Source organism: Lithobates pipiens, unplaced genomic scaffold (assembly GCF_037356315.1).
Source record: "Lithobates pipiens isolate NorthernLeopardFrog02 unplaced genomic scaffold, aLitPip1_a1.2 Scaffold_18, whole genome shotgun sequence".
NCBI lineage: Eukaryota > Metazoa > Chordata > Amphibia > Anura > Ranidae > Lithobates > Lithobates pipiens.
The window spans coordinates 478,796,596-478,814,241 of NW_027507758.1; the positions used below are offsets into that span (position 1 = coordinate 478,796,596).

General features: G+C 43.8%; 18 non-coding genes across 18 annotated transcripts; all 18 read right to left on the bottom strand.

The window, feature by feature from the left end:
* Positions 1-221: 221 nt before the first annotated feature.
* On the bottom strand, positions 222-294 carry TRNAF-GAA (transfer RNA phenylalanine (anticodon GAA)). The gene has a single exon. It is a non-coding gene; the product is annotated as a tRNA-Phe (tRNA).
* Positions 295-913: 619 nt separating this feature from the next.
* TRNAF-GAA (transfer RNA phenylalanine (anticodon GAA)) lies at positions 914-986 on the bottom strand. Its single transcript has one exon. It is a non-coding gene; the product is annotated as a tRNA-Phe (tRNA).
* Positions 987-1,947: 961 nt separating this feature from the next.
* On the bottom strand, positions 1,948-2,020 carry TRNAF-GAA (transfer RNA phenylalanine (anticodon GAA)). The gene has a single exon. It is a non-coding gene; the product is annotated as a tRNA-Phe (tRNA).
* Positions 2,021-2,296: 276 nt separating this feature from the next.
* On the bottom strand, positions 2,297-2,369 carry TRNAF-GAA (transfer RNA phenylalanine (anticodon GAA)). Its single transcript has one exon. It is a non-coding gene; the product is annotated as a tRNA-Phe (tRNA).
* A 619-nt stretch (positions 2,370-2,988) lies between these two features.
* On the bottom strand, positions 2,989-3,061 carry TRNAF-GAA (transfer RNA phenylalanine (anticodon GAA)). The gene has a single exon. It is a non-coding gene; the product is annotated as a tRNA-Phe (tRNA).
* A 961-nt stretch (positions 3,062-4,022) lies between these two features.
* On the bottom strand, positions 4,023-4,095 carry TRNAF-GAA (transfer RNA phenylalanine (anticodon GAA)). Its single transcript has one exon. It is a non-coding gene; the product is annotated as a tRNA-Phe (tRNA).
* A 961-nt stretch (positions 4,096-5,056) lies between these two features.
* TRNAF-GAA (transfer RNA phenylalanine (anticodon GAA)) lies at positions 5,057-5,129 on the bottom strand. Its single transcript has one exon. It is a non-coding gene; the product is annotated as a tRNA-Phe (tRNA).
* Positions 5,130-7,560: 2,431 nt separating this feature from the next.
* Positions 7,561-7,633, bottom strand: TRNAF-GAA (transfer RNA phenylalanine (anticodon GAA)). Its single transcript has one exon. It is a non-coding gene; the product is annotated as a tRNA-Phe (tRNA).
* A 1,696-nt stretch (positions 7,634-9,329) lies between these two features.
* Positions 9,330-9,402, bottom strand: TRNAF-GAA (transfer RNA phenylalanine (anticodon GAA)). Its single transcript has one exon. It is a non-coding gene; the product is annotated as a tRNA-Phe (tRNA).
* Positions 9,403-9,671: 269 nt separating this feature from the next.
* TRNAF-GAA (transfer RNA phenylalanine (anticodon GAA)) lies at positions 9,672-9,744 on the bottom strand. Its single transcript has one exon. It is a non-coding gene; the product is annotated as a tRNA-Phe (tRNA).
* Positions 9,745-10,363: 619 nt separating this feature from the next.
* TRNAF-GAA (transfer RNA phenylalanine (anticodon GAA)) lies at positions 10,364-10,436 on the bottom strand. The gene has a single exon. It is a non-coding gene; the product is annotated as a tRNA-Phe (tRNA).
* A 619-nt stretch (positions 10,437-11,055) lies between these two features.
* TRNAF-GAA (transfer RNA phenylalanine (anticodon GAA)) lies at positions 11,056-11,128 on the bottom strand. Its single transcript has one exon. It is a non-coding gene; the product is annotated as a tRNA-Phe (tRNA).
* A 1,696-nt stretch (positions 11,129-12,824) lies between these two features.
* On the bottom strand, positions 12,825-12,897 carry TRNAF-GAA (transfer RNA phenylalanine (anticodon GAA)). Its single transcript has one exon. It is a non-coding gene; the product is annotated as a tRNA-Phe (tRNA).
* A 961-nt stretch (positions 12,898-13,858) lies between these two features.
* Positions 13,859-13,931, bottom strand: TRNAF-GAA (transfer RNA phenylalanine (anticodon GAA)). The gene has a single exon. It is a non-coding gene; the product is annotated as a tRNA-Phe (tRNA).
* Positions 13,932-15,228: 1,297 nt separating this feature from the next.
* On the bottom strand, positions 15,229-15,301 carry TRNAF-GAA (transfer RNA phenylalanine (anticodon GAA)). The gene has a single exon. It is a non-coding gene; the product is annotated as a tRNA-Phe (tRNA).
* Positions 15,302-15,920: 619 nt separating this feature from the next.
* Positions 15,921-15,993, bottom strand: TRNAF-GAA (transfer RNA phenylalanine (anticodon GAA)). The gene has a single exon. It is a non-coding gene; the product is annotated as a tRNA-Phe (tRNA).
* A 619-nt stretch (positions 15,994-16,612) lies between these two features.
* On the bottom strand, positions 16,613-16,685 carry TRNAF-GAA (transfer RNA phenylalanine (anticodon GAA)). The gene has a single exon. It is a non-coding gene; the product is annotated as a tRNA-Phe (tRNA).
* A 269-nt stretch (positions 16,686-16,954) lies between these two features.
* On the bottom strand, positions 16,955-17,027 carry TRNAF-GAA (transfer RNA phenylalanine (anticodon GAA)). Its single transcript has one exon. It is a non-coding gene; the product is annotated as a tRNA-Phe (tRNA).
* Positions 17,028-17,646: the final 619 nt, after the last annotated feature.

Below are 17,646 nucleotides of genomic sequence, written 5' to 3' on the forward strand. Positions count from 1 at the left end.
ATGACAATGACGAGTGACGAGTGACATTTTTATGTCTATGCATTTAGCCGGAAAGGAAAACAGGCAGCAAGATACTTTACTTTGTTCCAGGTGAAACTAAGCAACCACCCTGTTAGGGCAACAGGCACATGAGAAGCGAAAGAATCAAACACGCACTGGCCTAATTCATGGGAAAGTCATATAATCAAAGGTAGAGTTATCCCTGTTCAGGATACAACAATTGCCGAAACCCGGGATCGAACCAGGGACCTTTAGATCTTCAGTCTAACGCTCTCCCAACTGAGCTATTTCGGCACTTTAGAAAGCATTTGTCCAGGAGACACGTGGCACCGTGCGTCGACTCGAAGGGGTCATTGAGCCCTTAAAGGAGGTTTATAGTCACAGCATCCACTTTTATTTGATAACATCAGCACTGTACCCACAGTAAAAACAATAGTTATTTTTGACAAGCTCGGTTCAAAAATCTCCTTTCATGTTGTGATTGATGCCTGTCTGCTGGCCATCTATTTCCACAACTTCCTAGATTTCCAGCATAGTTTTCAGTTTCTCCCCTGATTTTTACTTTCCGTTTCTAAGGACTACACATCAAAAAAGTCATTTTTCTTTCAAATGCGGCTAGGTCTTGTTCCCACGGCTTTCATTGGTATATTGCAGGTGAAAATGAAACATGCTGGACTTTTCTTCCCAAGGCTCTGCAGAACTATGCGTTGGTGTACAAATGTCCTATGAAGAAGAAGGGATATTTTGACTTGTCCTTGCACATTGGCTGAGAAAAGCATAAACTGCGGGATGTTGCACAATTGCGTTTCTGCTGAGCCCCAGACCTTAGTCTGCTCTAAACAACTTTCTCAAACTCCTGCTTGGTCTTCCTTTTCTTGTCAGAAAGCGGTACACCAAAAGGAGCAGGTACAGTTGCCGAAACCCGGGATCGAACCAGGGACCTTTAGATCTTCAGTCTAACGCTCTCCCAACTGAGCTATTTCGGCCTTTTCTGCCTAACCTTGATGACAATTCTGGGGTACCATGTGCTGGTGTGAAGGAATGACAATGACGAGTGACATTTTTATGTCTATGCATTTAGCCGGAAAGGAAAACAGGCAGCAAGATACTTTATTTTGTTCCAGGTGAAACTAAGCAACCACCCTGTTAGGGCAACAGGCACATGAGAAGCGAAAGAATCAAACACGCACTGGCCTAATTCATGGGAAAGTCATATAATCAAAGGTTGGGTAATCCCTGTTCAGGATACAACAATTGCCGAAACCAAGGATCGAACCAGGGACCTTTAGATCTTCAGTCTAACGTTCTCCCAACTGAGCTATTTCGGCACTTTAGAAAGTGCTTGTCCAGGAGACACGTGGCACCGTGCGTCGACTCGAAGGGGTCATTGAGCCCTTAAAGGAGGTTTATAGTCACAGCATCCACTTTTATTTGATAACATCAGCATTGTACCCACAGTAAAAACAATAGTTATTTTTGACAAGCTCGGTTCAAAAATCTCCTTTCATGTTGTGATTGATGCCTGTCTGCTGGCCATCTATTTCCACAACTTCCTAGATTTCCAGCATAGTTTTCAGTTTCTCCCCTGATTTTTACTTTCCGTTTCTAAGGACTACACATCAAAAAAGTCATTTTTCTTTCAAATGCGGCTAGGTCTTGTTCCCACGGCTTTCATTGGTATATTGCAGGTGAAAATGAAACATGCTGGACTTTTCTTCCCAAGGCTCTGCAGAACTATGCGTTGGTGTACAAATGTCCTATGAAGAAGAAGGGATATTTTGACTTGTCCTTGCACATTGGCTGAGAAAAGCATAAACTGCGGGATGTTGCACAATTGCGTTTCTGCTGAGCCCCAGACCTTAGTCTGCTCTAAACAACTTTCTCAAACTCCTGCTTGGTCTTCCTTTTCTTGTCAGAAAGCGGTACACCAAAAGGAGCAGGTACAGTTGCCGAAACCCGGGATCGAACCAGGGACCTTTAGATCTTCAGTCTAACGCTCTCCCAACTGAGCTATTTCGGCCTTTTCTGCCTAACCTTGATGACAATTCTGGGGTACCATGTGCTGGTGTGAAGGAATGACAATGACGAGTGACGAGTGACATTTTTATGTCTATGCATTTAGCCGGAAAGGAAAACAGGCAGCAAGATACTTTACTTTGTTCCAGGTGAAACTAAGCAACCACCCTGTTAGGGCAACAGGCACATGAGAAGCGAAAGAATCAAACACGCACTGGCCTAATTCATGGGAAAGTCATATAATCAAAGGTAGAGTTATCCCTGTTCAGGATACAACAATTGCCGAAACCCGGGATCGAACCAGGGACCTTTAGATCTTCAGTCTAACGCTCTCCCAACTGAGCTATTTCGGCACTTTAGAAAGCATTTGTCCAGGAGACACGTGGCACCGTGCGTCGACTCGAAGGGGTCATTGAGCCCTTAAAGGAGGTTTATAGTCACAGCATCCACTTTTATTTGATAACATCAGCACTGTACCCACAGTAAAAACAATAGTTATTTTTGACAAGCTCGGTTCAAAAATCTCCTTTCATGTTGTGATTGATGCCTGTCTGCTGGCCATCTATTTCCACAACTTCCTAGATTTCCAGCATAGTTTTCAGTTTCTCCCCTGATTTTTACTTTCCGTTTCTAAGGACTACACATCAAAAAAGTCATTTTTCTTTCAAATGCGGCTAGGTCTTGTTCCCACGGCTTTCATTGGTATATTGCAGGTGAAAATGAAACATGCTGGACTTTTCTTCCCAAGGCTCTGCAGAACTATGCGTTGGTGTACAAATGTCCTATGAAGAAGAAGGGATATTTTGACTTGTCCTTGCACATTGGCTGAGAAAAGCATAAACTGCGGGATGTTGCACAATTGCGTTTCTGCTGAGCCCCAGACCTTAGTCTGCTCTAAACAACTTTCTCAAACTCCTGCTTGGTCTTCCTTTTCTTGTCAGAAAGCGGTACACCAAAAGGAGCAGATACAGTTGCCGAAACCCGGGATCGAACCAGGGACCTTTAGATCTTCAGTCTAACGCTCTCCCAACTGAGCTATTTCGGCCTTTTCTGCCTAACCTTGATGACAATTCTGGGGTACCATGTGCTGGTGTGAAGGAATGACAATGACGAGTGACATTTTTATGTCTATGCATTTAGCCGGAAAGGAAAACAGGCAGCAAGATACTTTATTTTGTTCCAGGTGAAACTAAGCAACCACCCTGTTAGGGCAACAGGCACATGAGAAGCGAAAGAATCAAACACGCACTGGCCTAATTCATGGGAAAGTCATATAATCAAAGGTTGGGTAATCCCTGTTCAGGATACAACAATTGCCGAAACCAAGGATCGAACCAGGGACCTTTAGATCTTCAGTCTAACGCTCTCCCAACTGAGCTATTTCGGCACTTTAGAAAGTGCTTGTCCAGGAGACACGTGGCACCGTGCGTCGACTCGAAGGGGTCATTGAGCCCTTAAAGGAGGTTTATAGTCACAGCATCCACTTTTATTTGATAACATCAGCATTGTACCCACAGTAAAAACAATCGTTATTTTTGACAAGCTCGGTTCAAAAATCTCCTTTCATGTTGTGATTGATGCCTGTCTGCTGGCCATCTATTTCCACAACTTCCTAGATTTCCAGCATAGTTTTCAGTTTCTCCCCTGATTTTTTCTTTCCGTTTCTAAGGACTACACATCAAAAAAGTCATTTTTCTTTCAAATGCGGCTAGGTCTTGTTCCCACGGCTTTCATTGGTATATTGCAGGTGAAAATGAAACATGCTGGACTTTTCTTCCCAAGGCTCTGCAGAACTATGCGTTGGTGTACAAATGTCCTATGAAGAAGAAGGGATATTTTGACTTGTCCTTGCACATTGGCTGAGAAAAGCATAAACTGCGGGATGTTGCACAATTGCGTTTCTGCTGAGCCCCAGACCTTAGTCTGCTCTAAACAACTTTCTCAAACTCCTGCTTGGTCTTCCTTTTCTTGTTAGAAAGCGGTACACCAAAAGGAGCAGGTACAGTTGCCGAAACCCGGGATCGAACCAGGGACCTTTAGATCTTCAGTCTAACGCTCTCCCAACTGAGCTATTTCGGCCTTTTCTGCCTAATCTTGATGACAATTCTGGGGTACCATGTGCTGGTGTGAAGGAATGACAATGACGAGTGACAATTTTATGTCTATGCATTTAGCCGGAAAGGAAAACAGGCAGCAAGATACTTTACTTTGTTCCAGGTGAAACTAAGCAACCACCCTGTTAGGGCAACAGGCACATGAGAAGCGAAAGAATCAAACACGCACTGGCCTAATTCATGGGAAAGTCATATAATCAAAGGTAGAGTTATCCCTGTTCAGGATACAACAATTGCCGAAACCCAGGATCGAACCAGGGACCTTTAGATCTTCAGTCTAACGCTCTCCCAACTGAGCTATTTCGGCACTTTAGAACGCGTTTGTCCAGGAGACACGTGGCACCGTGCGTCGACTCGAAGGGGTCATTGAGCCCTTAAAGGAGGTTTATAGTCACAGCATCCACTTTTATTTGATAACATCAGCATTGTACCCACAGTAAAAACAATCGTTATTTTTGACAAGCTCGGTTCAAAAATCTCCTTTCATGTTGTGATTGATGCCTGTCTGCTGGCCATCTATTTCCACAACTTCCTAGATTTCCAGCATAGTTTTCAGTTTCTCCCCTGATTTTTACTTTCCGTTTCTAAGGACTACACATCAAAAAAGTCATTTTTCTTTCAAATGCGGCTAGGTCTTGTTCCCACGGCTTTCATTGGTATATTGCAGGTGAAAATGAAACATGCTGGACTTTTCTTCCCAAGGCTCTGCAGAACTATGCGTTGGTGTACAAATGTCCTATGAAGAAGAAGGGATATTTTGACTTGTCCTTGCACATTGGCTGAGAAAAGCATAAACTGCGGGATGTTGCACAATTGCGTTTCTGCTGAGCCCCAGACCTTAGTCTGCTCTAAACAACTTTCTCAAACTCCTGCTTGGTCTTCCTTTTCTTGTCAGAAAGCGGTACACCAAAAGGAGCAGGTACAGTTGCCGAAACCCGGGATCGAACCAGGGACCTTTAGATCTTCAGTCTAACGCTCTCCCAACTGAGCTATTTCGGCCTTTTCTGCCTAACCTTGATGACAATTCTGGGGTACCATGTGCTGGTGTGAAGGAATGACAATGACGAGTGACATTTTTATGTCTATGCATTTAGCCGGAAAGGAAAACAGGCAGCAAGATACTTTATTTTGTTCCAGGTGAAACTAAGCAACCACCCTGTTAGGGCAACAGGCACATGAGAAGCGAAAGAATCAAACACGCACTGGCCTAATTCATGGGAAAGTCATATAATCAAAGGTAGGGTAATCCCTGTTCAGGATACAACAATTGCCGAAACCCAGGATCGAACCAGGGACCTTTAGATCTTCAGTCTAACGCTCTCCCAACTGAGCTATTTCGGCACTTTAGAAAGTGCTTGTCCAGGAGACACGTGGCACCGTGCGTCGACTCGAAGGGGTCATTGAGCCCTTAAAGGAGGTTTATAGTCACAGCATCCACTTTTATTTGATAACATCAGCATTGTACCCACAGTAAAAACAATAGTTATTTTTGACAAGCTCGGTTCAAAAATCTCCTTTCATGTTGTGATTGATGCCTGTCTGCTGGCCATCTATTTCCACAACTTCCTAGATTTCCAGCATAGTTTTCAGTTTCTCCCCTGATTTTTACTTTCCGTTTCTAAGGACTACACATCAAAAAAGTCATTTTTCTTTCAAATGCGGCTAGGTCTTGTTCCCACGGCTTTCATTGGTATATTGCAGGTGAAAATGAAACATGCTGGACTTTTCTTCCCAAGGCTCTGCAGAACTATGCGTTGGTGTACAAATGTCCTATGAAGAAGAAGGGATATTTTGACTTGTCCTTGCACATTGGCTGAGAAAAGCATAAACTGCGGGATGTTGCACAATTGCGTTTCTGCTGAGCCCCAGACCTTAGTCTGCTCTAAACAACTTTCTCAAACTCCTGCTTGGTCTTCCTTTTCTTGTCAGAAAGCGGTACACCAAAAGGAGCAGGTACAGTTGCCGTAACCCGGGATCGAACCAGGGACCTTTAAATCTTCAGTCTAACGCTCTCCCAACTGAGCTATTTCGGCCTTTTCTGCCTAATCTTGATGACAATTCTGGGGCTATTTCGGCACTTTAGAAAGCGTTTGTCCAGGAGACACGTGGCACCGTGCGTCGACTCGAAGGGGTCATTGAGCCCTTAAAGGAGGTTTATAGTCACAGCATCCACTTTTATTTGATAACATCAGCATTGTACCCACAGTAAAAACAATAGTTATTTTTGACAAGCTCGGTTCAAAAATCTCCTTTCATGTTGTGATTGATGCCTGTCTGCTGGCCATCTATTTCCACAACTTCCTAGATTTCCAGCATAGTTTTCAGTTTCTCCCCTGATTTTTACTTTCCGTTTCTAAGGACTACACATCAAAAAAGTCATTTTTCTTTCAAATGCGGCTAGGTCTTGTTCCCACGGCTTTCATTGGTATATTGCAGGTGAAAATGAAACATGCTGGACTTTTCTTCCCAAGGCTCTGCAGAACTATGCGTTGGTGTACAAATGTCCTATGAAGAAGAAGGGATATTTTGACTTGTCCTTGCACATTGGCTGAGAAAAGCATAAACTGCGGGATGTTGCACAATTGCGTTTCTGCTGAGCCCCAGACCTTAGTCTGCTCTAAACAACTTTCTCAAACTCCTGCTTGGTCTTCCTTTTCTTGTCAGAAAGCGGTACACCAAAAGGAGCAGGTACAGTTGCCGTAACCCGGGATCGAACCAGGGACCTTTAAATCTTCAGTCTAACGCTCTCCCAACTGAGCTATTTCGGCCTTTTCTGCCTAATCTTGATGACAATTCTGGGGCTATTTCGGCACTTTAGAAAGCGTTTGTCCAGGAGACACGTGGCACCGTGCGTCGACTCGAAGGGGTCATTGAGCCCTTAAAGGAGGTTTATAGTCACAGCATCCACTTTTATTTGATAACATCAGCATTGTACCCACAGTAAAAACAATCGTTATTTTTGACAAGCTCGGTTCAAAAATCTCCTTTCATGTTGTGATTGATGCCTGTCTGCTGGCCATCTATTTCCACAACTTCCTAGATTTCCAGCATAGTTTTCAGTTTCTCCCCTGATTTTTACTTTCCGTTTCTAAGGACTACACATCAAAAAAGTCATTTTTCTTTCAAATGCGGCTAGGTCTTGTTCCCACGGCTTTCATTGGTATATTGCAGGTGAAAATGAAACATGCTGGACTTTTCTTCCCAAGGCTCTGCAGAACTATGCGTTGGTGTACAAATGTCCTATGAAGAAGAAGGGATATTTTGACTTGTCCTTGCACATTGGCTGAGAAAAGCATAAACTGCGGGATGTTGCACAATTGCGTTTCTGCTGAGCCCCAGACCTTAGTCTGCTCTAAACAACTTTCTCAAACTCCTGCTTGGTCTTCCTTTTCTTGTCAGAAAGCGGTACACCAAAAGGAGCAGGTACAGTTGCCGAAACCCGGGATCGAACCAGGGACCTTTAGATCTTCAGTCTAACGCTCTCCCAACTGAGCTATTTCGGCCTTTTCTGCCTAACCTTGATGACAATTCTGGGGTACCATGTGCTGGTGTGAAGGAATGACAATGACGAGTGACATTTTTATGTCTATGCATTTAGCCGGAAAGGAAAACAGGCAGCAAGATACTTTATTTTGTTCCAGGTGAAACTAAGCAACCACCCTGTTAGGGCAACAGGCACATGAGAAGCGAAAGAATCAAACACGCACTGGCCTAATTCATGGGAAAGTCATATAATCAAAGGTAGGGTAATCCCTGTTCAGGATACAACAATTGCCGAAACCCAGGATCGAACCAGGGACCTTTAGATCTTCAGTCTAACGCTCTCCCAACTGAGCTATTTCGGCACTTTAGAAAGTGCTTGTCCAGGAGACACGTGGCACCGTGCGTCGACTCGAAGGGGTCATTGAGCCCTTAAAGGAGGTTTATAGTCACAGCATCCACTTTTATTTGATAACATCAGCATTGTACCCACAGTAAAAACAATAGTTATTTTTGACAAGCTCGGTTCAAAAATCTCCTTTCATGTTGTGATTGATGCCTGTCTGCTGGCCATCGATTTCCACAACTTCCTAGATTTCCAGCATAGTTTTCAGTTTCTCCCCTGATTTTTACTTTCCGTTTCTAAGGACTACACATCAAAAAAGTCATTTTTCTTTCAAATGCGGCTAGGTCTTGTTCCCACGGCTTTCATTGGTATATTGCAGGTGAAAATGAAACATGCTGGACTTTTCTTCCCAAGGCTCTGCAGAACTATGCGTTGGTGTACAAATGTCCTATGAAGAAGAAGGGATATTTTGACTTGTCCTTGCACATTGGCTGAGAAAAGCATAAACTGCGGGATGTTGCACAATTGCGTTTCTGCTGAGCCCCAGACCTTAGTCTGCTCTAAACAACTTTCTCAAACTCCTGCTTGGTCTTCCTTTTCTTGTCAGAAAGCGGTACACCAAAAGGAGCAGGTACAGTTGCCGTAACCCAGGATCGAACCAGGGACCTTTAAATCTTCAGTCTAACGCTCTCCCAACTGAGCTATTTCGGCCTTTTCTGCCTAATCTTGATGACAATTCTGGGGCTATTTCGGCACTTTAGAAAGCGTTTGTCCAGGAGACACGTGGCACCGTGCGTCGACTCGAAGGGGTCATTGAGCCCTTAAAGGAGGTTTATAGTCACAGCATCCACTTTTATTTGATAACATCAGCATTGTACCCACAGTAAAAACAATAGTTATTTTTGACAAGCTCGGTTCAAAAATCTCCTTTCATGTTGTGATTGATGCCTGTCTGCTGGCCATCTATTTCCACAACTTCCTAGATTTCCAGCATAGTTTTCAGTTTCTCCCCTGATTTTTTCTTTCCGTTTCTAAGGACTACACATCAAAAAAGTCATTTTTCTTTCAAATGCGGCTAGGTCTTGTTCCCACGGCTTTCATTGGTATATTGCAGGTGAAAATGAAACATGCTGGACTTTTCTTCCCAAGGCTCTGCAGAACTATGCGTTGGTGTACAAATGTCCTATGAAGAAGAAGGGATATTTTGACTTGTCCTTGCACATTGGCTGAGAAAAGCATAAACTGCGGGATGTTGCACAATTGCGTTTCTGCTGAGCCCCAGACCTTAGTCTGCTCTAAACAACTTTCTCAAACTCCTGCTTGGTCTTCCTTTTCTTGTCAGAAAGCGGTACACCAAAAGGAGCAGGTACAGTTGCCGAAACCCGGGATCGAACCAGGGACCTTTAGATCTTCAGTCTAACGCTCTCCCAACTGAGCTATTTCGGCCTTTTCTGCCTAACCTTGATGACAATTCTGGGGTACCATGTGCTGGTGTGAAGGAATGACAATGACGAGTGACATTTTTATGTCTATGCATTTAGCCGGAAAGGAAAACAGGCAGCAAGATACTTTACTTTGTTCCAGGTGAAACTAAGCAACCACCCTGTTAGGACAACAGGCACATGAGAAGCGAAAGAATCAAACACGCACTGGCCTAATTCATGGGAAAGTCATATAATCAAAGGGAGGGCTATCCCTGTTCAGGATACAACAATTGCCGAAACCCGGGATCGAACCAGGGACCTTTAGATCTTCAGTCTAACGCTCTCCCAACTGAGCTATTTCGGCACTTTAGAACGCGTTTGTCCAGGAGACACGTGGCACCGTGCGTCGACTCGAAGGGGTCATTGAGCCCTTAAAGGAGGTTTATAGTCACAGCATCCACTTTTATTTGATAACATCAGCATTGTACCCACAGTAAAAACAATCGTTATTTTTGACAAGCTCGGTTCAAAAATCTCCTTTCATGTTGTGATTGATGCCTGTCTGCTGGCCATCTATTTCCACAACTTCCTAGATTTCCAGCATAGTTTTCAGTTTCTCCCCTGATTTTTACTTTCCGTTTCTAAGGACTACACATCAAAAAAGTCATTTTTCTTTCAAATGCGGCTAGGTCTTGTTCCCACGGCTTTCATTGGTATATTGCAGGTGAAAATGAAACATGCTGGACTTTTCTTCCCAAGGCTCTGCAGAACTATGCGTTGGTGTACAAATGTCCTATGAAGAAGAAGGGATATTTTGACTTGTCCTTGCACATTGGCTGAGAAAAGCATAAACTGCGGGATGTTGCACAATTGCGTTTCTGCTGAGCCCCAGACCTTAGTCTGCTCTAAACAACTTTCTCAAACTCCTGCTTGGTCTTCCTTTTCTTGTCAGAAAGCGGTACACCAAAAGGAGCAGGTACAGTTGCCGAAACCTGGGATCGAACCAGGGACCTTTAGATCTTCAGTCTAACGCTCTCCCAACTGAGCTATTTCGGCACTTTAGAAAGCATTTGTCCAGGAGACACGTGGCACCGTGCGTCGACTCGAAGGGGTCATTGAGCCCTTAAAGGAGGTTTATAGTCACAGCATCCACTTTTATTTGATAACATCAGCATTGTACCCACAGTAAAAACAATAGTTATTTTTGACAAGCTCGGTTCAAAAATCTCCTTTCATGTTGTGATTGATGCCTGTCTGCTGGCCATCTATTTCCACAACTTCCTAGATTTCCAGCATAGTTTTCAGTTTCTCCCCTGATTTTTACTTTCCGTTTCTAAGGACTACACATCAAAAAAGTCATTTTTCTTTCAAATGCGGCTAGGTCTTGTTCCCACGGCTTTCATTGGTATATTGCAGGTGAAAATGAAACATGCTGGACTTTTCTTCCCAAGGCTCTGCAGAACTATGCGTTGGTGTACAAATGTCCTATGAAGAAGAAGGGATATTTTGACTTGTCCTTGCACATTGGCTGAGAAAAGCATAAACTGCGGGATGTTGCACAATTGCGTTTCTGCTGAGCCCCAGACCTTAGTCTGCTCTAAACAACTTTCTCAAGCTCCTGCTTGGTCTTCCTTTTCTTGTTAGAAAGCGGTACACCAAAAGGAGCAGGTACAGTTGCCGAAACCCGGGATCGAACCAGGGACCTTTAGATCTTCAGTCTAACGCTCTCCCAACTGAGCTATTTCGGCCTTTTCTGCCTAATCTTGAGGACAATTCTGGGGTACCATGTGCTGGTGTGAAGGAATGACAATGACGAGTGACAATTTTATGTCTATGCATTTAGCCGGAAAGGAAAACAGGCAGCAAGATACTTTACTTTGTTCCAGGTGAAACTAAGCAACCACCCTGTTAGGGCAACAGGCACATGAGAAGCGAAAGAATCAAACACGCACTGGCCTAATTCATGGGAAAGTCATATAATCAAAGGTAGAGTTATCCCTGTTCAGGATACAACAATTGCCGAAACCCGGGATCGAACCAGGGACCTTTAGATCTTCAGTCTAACGCTCTCCCAACTGAGCTATTTTGGCACTTTCAAAAGCATTTGTCCAGGAGACACGTGGCACCGTGCGTCGACTCGAAGGGGTCATTGAGCCCTTAAAGGAGGTTTATAGTCACAGCATCCACTTTTATTTGATAACATCAGCATTGTACCCACAGTAAAAACAATAGTTATTTTTGACAAGCTCGGTTCAAAAATCTCCTTTCATGTTGTGATTGATGCCTGTCTGCTGGCCATCGATTTCCACAACTTCCTAGATTTCCAGCATAGTTTTCAGTTTCTCCCCTGATTTTTACTTTCCGTTTCTAAGGACTACACATCAAAAAAGTCATTTTTCTTTCAAATGCGGCTAGGTCTTGTTCCCACGGCTTTCATTGGTATATTGCAGGTGAAAATGAAACATGCTGGACTTTTCTTCCCAAGGCTCTGCAGAACTATGCGTTGGTGTACAAATGTCCTATGAAGAAGAAGGGATATTTTGACTTGTCCTTGCACATTGGCTGAGAAAAGCATAAACTGCGGGATGTTGCACAATTGCGTTTCTGCTGAGCCCCAGACCTTAGTCTGCTCTAAACAACTTTCTCAAACTCCTGCTTGGTCTTCCTTTTCTTGTCAGAAAGCGGTACACCAAAAGGAGCAGGTACAGTTGCCGTAACCCAGGATCGAACCAGGGACCTTTAAATCTTCAGTCTAACGCTCTCCCAACTGAGCTATTTCGGCCTTTTCTGCCTAATCTTGATGACAATTCTGGGGCTATTTCGGCACTTTAGAAAGCGTTTGTCCAGGAGACACGTGGCACCGTGCGTCGACTCGAAGGGGTCATTGAGCCCTTAAAGGAGGTTTATAGTCACAGCATCCACTTTTATTTGATAACATCAGCATTGTACCCACAGTAAAAACAATAGTTATTTTTGACAAGCTCGGTTCAAAAATCTCCTTTCATGTTGTGATTGATGCCTGTCTGCTGGCCATCTATTTCCACAACTTCCTAGATTTCCAGCATAGTTTTCAGTTTCTCCCCTGATTTTTTCTTTCCGTTTCTAAGGACTACACATCAAAAAAGTCATTTTTCTTTCAAATGCGGCTAGGTCTTGTTCCCACGGCTTTCATTGGTATATTGCAGGTGAAAATGAAACATGCTGGACTTTTCTTCCCAAGGCTCTGCAGAACTATGCGTTGGTGTACAAATGTCCTATGAAGAAGAAGGGATATTTTGACTTGTCCTTGCACATTGGCTGAGAAAAGCATAAACTGCGGGATGTTGCACAATTGCGTTTCTGCTGAGCCCCAGACCTTAGTCTGCTCTAAACAACTTTCTCAAACTCCTGCTTGGTCTTCCTTTTCTTGTCAGAAATCGGTACACCAAAAGGAGCAGGTACAGTTGCCGAAACCCGGGATCGAACCAGGGACCTTTAGATCTTCAGTCTAACGCTCTCCCAACTGAGCTATTTCGGCCTTTTCTGCCTAATCTTGAGGACAATTCTGGGGTACCATGTGCTGGTGTGAAGGAATGACAATGACGAGTGACAATTTTATGTCTATGCATTTAGCCGGAAAGGAAAACAGGCAGCAAGATACTTTACTTTGTTCCAGGTGAAACTAAGCAACCACCCTGTTAGGGCAACAGGCACATGAGAAGCGAAAGAATCAAACACGCACTGGCCTAATTCATGGGAAAGTCATATAATCAAAGGTAGAGTTATCCCTGTTCAGGATACAACAATTGCCGAAACCCAGGATCGAACCAGGGACCTTTAGATCTTCAGTCTAACACTCTCCCAACTGAGCTATTTCGGCACTTTCAAAAGCGTTTGTCCAGGAGACACGTGGCACCGTGCGTCGACTCGAAGGGGTCATTGAGTCCTTAAAGGAGGTTTATAGTCACAGCATCCACTTTTATTTGATAACATCAGCATTGTACCCACAGTAAAAACAATAGTTATTTTTGACAAGCTCGGTTCAAAAATCTCCTTTCATGTTGTGATTGATGCCTGTCTGCTGGCCATCTATTTCCACAACTTCCTAGATTTCCAGCATAGTTTTCAGTTTCTCCCCTGATTTTTACTTTCCGTTTCTAAGGACTACACATCAAAAAAGTCATTTTTCTTTCAAATGCGGCTAGGTCTTGTTCCCACGGCTTTCATTGGTATATTGCAGGTGAAAATGAAACATGCTGGACTTTTCTTCCCAAGGCTCTGCAGAACTATGCGTTGGTGTACAAATGTCCTATGAAGAAGAAGGGATATTTTGACTTGTCCTTGCACATTGGCTGAGAAAAGCATAAACTGCGGGATGTTGCACAATTGCGTTTCTGCTGAGCCCCAGACCTTAGTCTGCTCTAAACAACTTTCTCAAACTCCTGCTTGGTCTTCCTTTTCTTGTCAGAAAGCGGTACACCAAAAGGAGCAGGAACAGTTGCCGAAACCCGGGATCGAACCAGGGACCTTTAGATCTTCAGTCTAACGCTCTCCCAACTGAGCTATTTCGGCCTTTTCTGCCTAATCTTGATGACAATTCTGGGGTACCATGTGCTGGTGTGAAGGAATGACAAGTGACATTTTTATGTCTATGCATTTAGCCGGAAAGGAAAACAGGCAGCAAGATACTTTACTTTGTTCCAGGTGAAACTAAGCAACCACCCTGTTAGGGACACAGGCACATGAGAAGCGAAAGAATCAAACACGCACTGGCCTAATTCATGGGAAAGTCATATAATCAAAGGTAGGGTAATCCCTGTTCAGGATACAACAATTGCCGAACCCCGGGTTCGAACCAGGGACCTTTAGATCTTCAGTCTAACGCTCTCCCAACTGAGCTATTTCGGCACTTTAGAAAGCGTTTGTCCAGGAGACACGTGGCACCGTGCGTCGACTCGAAGGGGTCATTGAGCCCTTAAAGGAGGTTTATAGTCACAGCATCCACTTTTATTTGATAACATCAGCATTGTACCCACAGTAAAAACAATAGTTATTTTTGACAAGCTCGGTTCAAAAATCTCCTTTCATGTTGTGATTGATGCCTGTCTGCTGGCCATCTATTTCCACAACTTCCTAGATTTCCAGCATAGTTTTCAGTTTCTCCCCTGATTTTTACTTTCCGTTTCTAAGGACTACACATCAAAAAAGTCATTTTTCTTTCAAATGCGGCTAGGTCTTGTTCCCACGGCTTTCATTGGTATATTGCAGGTGAAAATGAAACATGCTGGACTTTTCTTCCCAAGGCTCTGCAGAACTATGCGTTGGTGTACAAATGTCCTATGAAGAAGAAGGGATATTTTGACTTGTCCTTGCACATTGGCTGAGAAAAGCATAAACTGCGGGATGTTGCACAATTGCATTTCTGCTGAGCCCCAGACCTTAGTCTGCTCTAAACAACTTTCTCAAACTCCTGCTTGGTCTTCCTTTTCTTGTCAGAAAGCGGTACACCAAAAGGAGCAGCTACAGTTGCCGAAACCCGGGATCGAACCAGGGACCTTTAGATCTTCAGTCTAACGCTCTCCCAACTGAGCTATTTTGGCCTTTTCTGCCTAACCTTGATGACAATTCTGGGGTACCATGTGCTGGTGTGAAGGAATGACAATGACGAGTGACATTTTTATGTCTATGCATTTAGCCGGAAAGGAAAACAGGCAGCAAGATACTTTACTTTGTTCCAGGTGAAACTAAGCAACCACCCTGTTAGGACAACAGGCACATGAGAAGCGAAAGAATCAAACACGCACTGGCCTAATTCATGGGAAAGTCATATAATCAAAGGGAGGGTTATCCCTGTTCAGGATACAACAATTGCCGAAACCCGGGATCGAACCAGGGACCTTTAGATCTTCAGTCTAACGCTCTCCCAACTGAGCTATTTCGGCACTTTAGAACGCGTTTGTCCAGGAGACACGTGGCACCGTGCGTCGACTCGAAGGGGTCATTGAGCCCTTAAAGGAGGTTTATAGTCACAGCATCCACTTTTATTTGATAACATCAGCATTGTACCCACAGTAAAAACAATCGTTATTTTTGACAAGCTCGGTTCAAAAATCTCCTTTCATGTTGTGATTGATGCCTGTCTGCTGGCCATCTATTTCCACAACTTCCTAGATTTCCAGCATAGTTTTCAGTTTCTCCCCTGATTTTTACTTTCCGTTTCTAAGGACTACACATCAAAAAAGTCATTTTTCTTTCAAATGCGGCTAGGTCTTGTTCCCACGGCTTTCATTGGTATATTGCAGGTGAAAATGAAACATGCTGGACTTTTCTTCCCAAGGCTCTGCAGAACTATGCGTTGGTGTACAAATGTCCTATGAAGAAGAAGGGATATTTTGACTTGTCCTTGCACATTGGCTGAGAAAAGCATAAACTGCGGGATGTTGCACAATTGCGTTTCTGCTGAGCCCCAGACCTTAGTCTGCTCTAAACAACTTTCTCAAACTCCTGCTTGGTCTTCCTTTTCTTGTCAGAAAGCGGTACACCAAAAGGAGCAGGTACAGTTGCCGAAACCTGGGATCGAACCAGGGACCTTTAGATCTTCAGTCTAACGCTCTCCCAACTGAGCTATTTCGGCACTTTAGAAAGCATTTGTCCAGGAGACACGTGGCACCGTGCGTCGACTCGAAGGGGTCATTGAGCCCTTAAAGGAGGTTTATAGTCACAGCATCCACTTTTATTTGATAACATCAGCATTGTACCCACAGTAAAAACAATAGTTATTTTTGACAAGCTCGGTTCAAAAATCTCCTTTCATGTTGTGATTGATGCCTGTCTGCTGGCCATCTATTTCCACAACTTCCTAGATTTCCAGCATAGTTTTCAGTTTCTCCCCTGATTTTTACTTTCCGTTTCTAAGGACTACACATCAAAAAAGTCATTTTTCTTTCAAATGCGGCTAGGTCTTGTTCCCACGGCTTTCATTGGTATATTGCAGGTGAAAATGAAACATGCTGGACTTTTCTTCCCAAGGCTCTGCAGAACTATGCGTTGGTGTACAAATGTCCTATGAAGAAGAAGGGATATTTTGACTTGTCCTTGCACATTGGCTGAGAAAAGCATAAACTGCGGGATGTTGCACAATTGCGTTTCTGCTGAGCCCCAGACCTTAGTCTGCTCTAAACAACTTTCTCAAACTCCTGCTTGGTCTTCCTTTTCTTGTCAGAAAGCGGTACACCAAAAGGAGCAGGTACAGTTGCCGAAACCCGGGATCGAACCAGGGACCTTTAGATCTTCAGTCTAACGCTCTCCCAACTGAGCTATTTCGGCCTTTTCTGCCTAACCTTGATGACAATTCTGGGGTACCATGTGCTGGTGTGAAGGAATGACAATGACGAGTGACATTTTTATGTCTATGCATTTAGCCGGAAAGGAAAACAGGCAGCAAGATACTTTATTTTGTTCCAGGTGAAACTAAGCAACCACCCTGTTAGGGCAACAGGCACATGAGAAGCGAAAGAATCAAACACGCACTGGCCTTATTCATGGGAAAGTCATATAATCAAAGGTAGGGTAATCCCTGTTCAGGATACAACAATTGCCGAAACCCGGGATCGAACCAGGGACCTTTAGATCTTCAGTCTAACGCTCTCCCAACTGAGCTATTTCGGCACTTTAGAAAGCATTTGTCCAGGAGACACGTGGCACCGTGCGTCGACTCGAAGGGGTCATTGAGCCCTTAAAGGAGGTTTATAGTCACAGCATCCACTTTTATTTGATAACATCAGCATTGTACCCACAGTAAAAACAATAGTTATTTTTGACAAGCTCGGTTCAAAAATCTCCTTTCATGTTGTGATTGATGCCCTGTCTGCTGGCCATCTATTTCCCCAACTTCCTAGATTTCCAGCATAGTTTTCAGTTTCTCCCCTGATTTTTTCTTTCCGTTTCTAAGGACTACACATCAAAAAAGTCATTTTTCTTTCAAATGCGGCTAGGTCTTGTTCCCACGGCTTTCATTGGTATATTGCAGGTGAGCACAGCAAAAATGAAACATGCTGGACTTTTCTTCCCAAGGCTCTGCAGAACTATGCGTTGGTGTACAAATGTCCTATGAAGAAGAAGGGATATTTTGACTTGTCCTTGCACATTGGCTGAGAAAAGCATAAACTGCGGGATGTTGCACAATTGCGTTTCTGCTGAGCCCCAGGCCTTAGTCTGCTCTAACCAACTTTCTCAAACTCCTGCTTGGTCTTCCTTTTCTTGTCAGAAAGCGGTACACCAAAAGGAG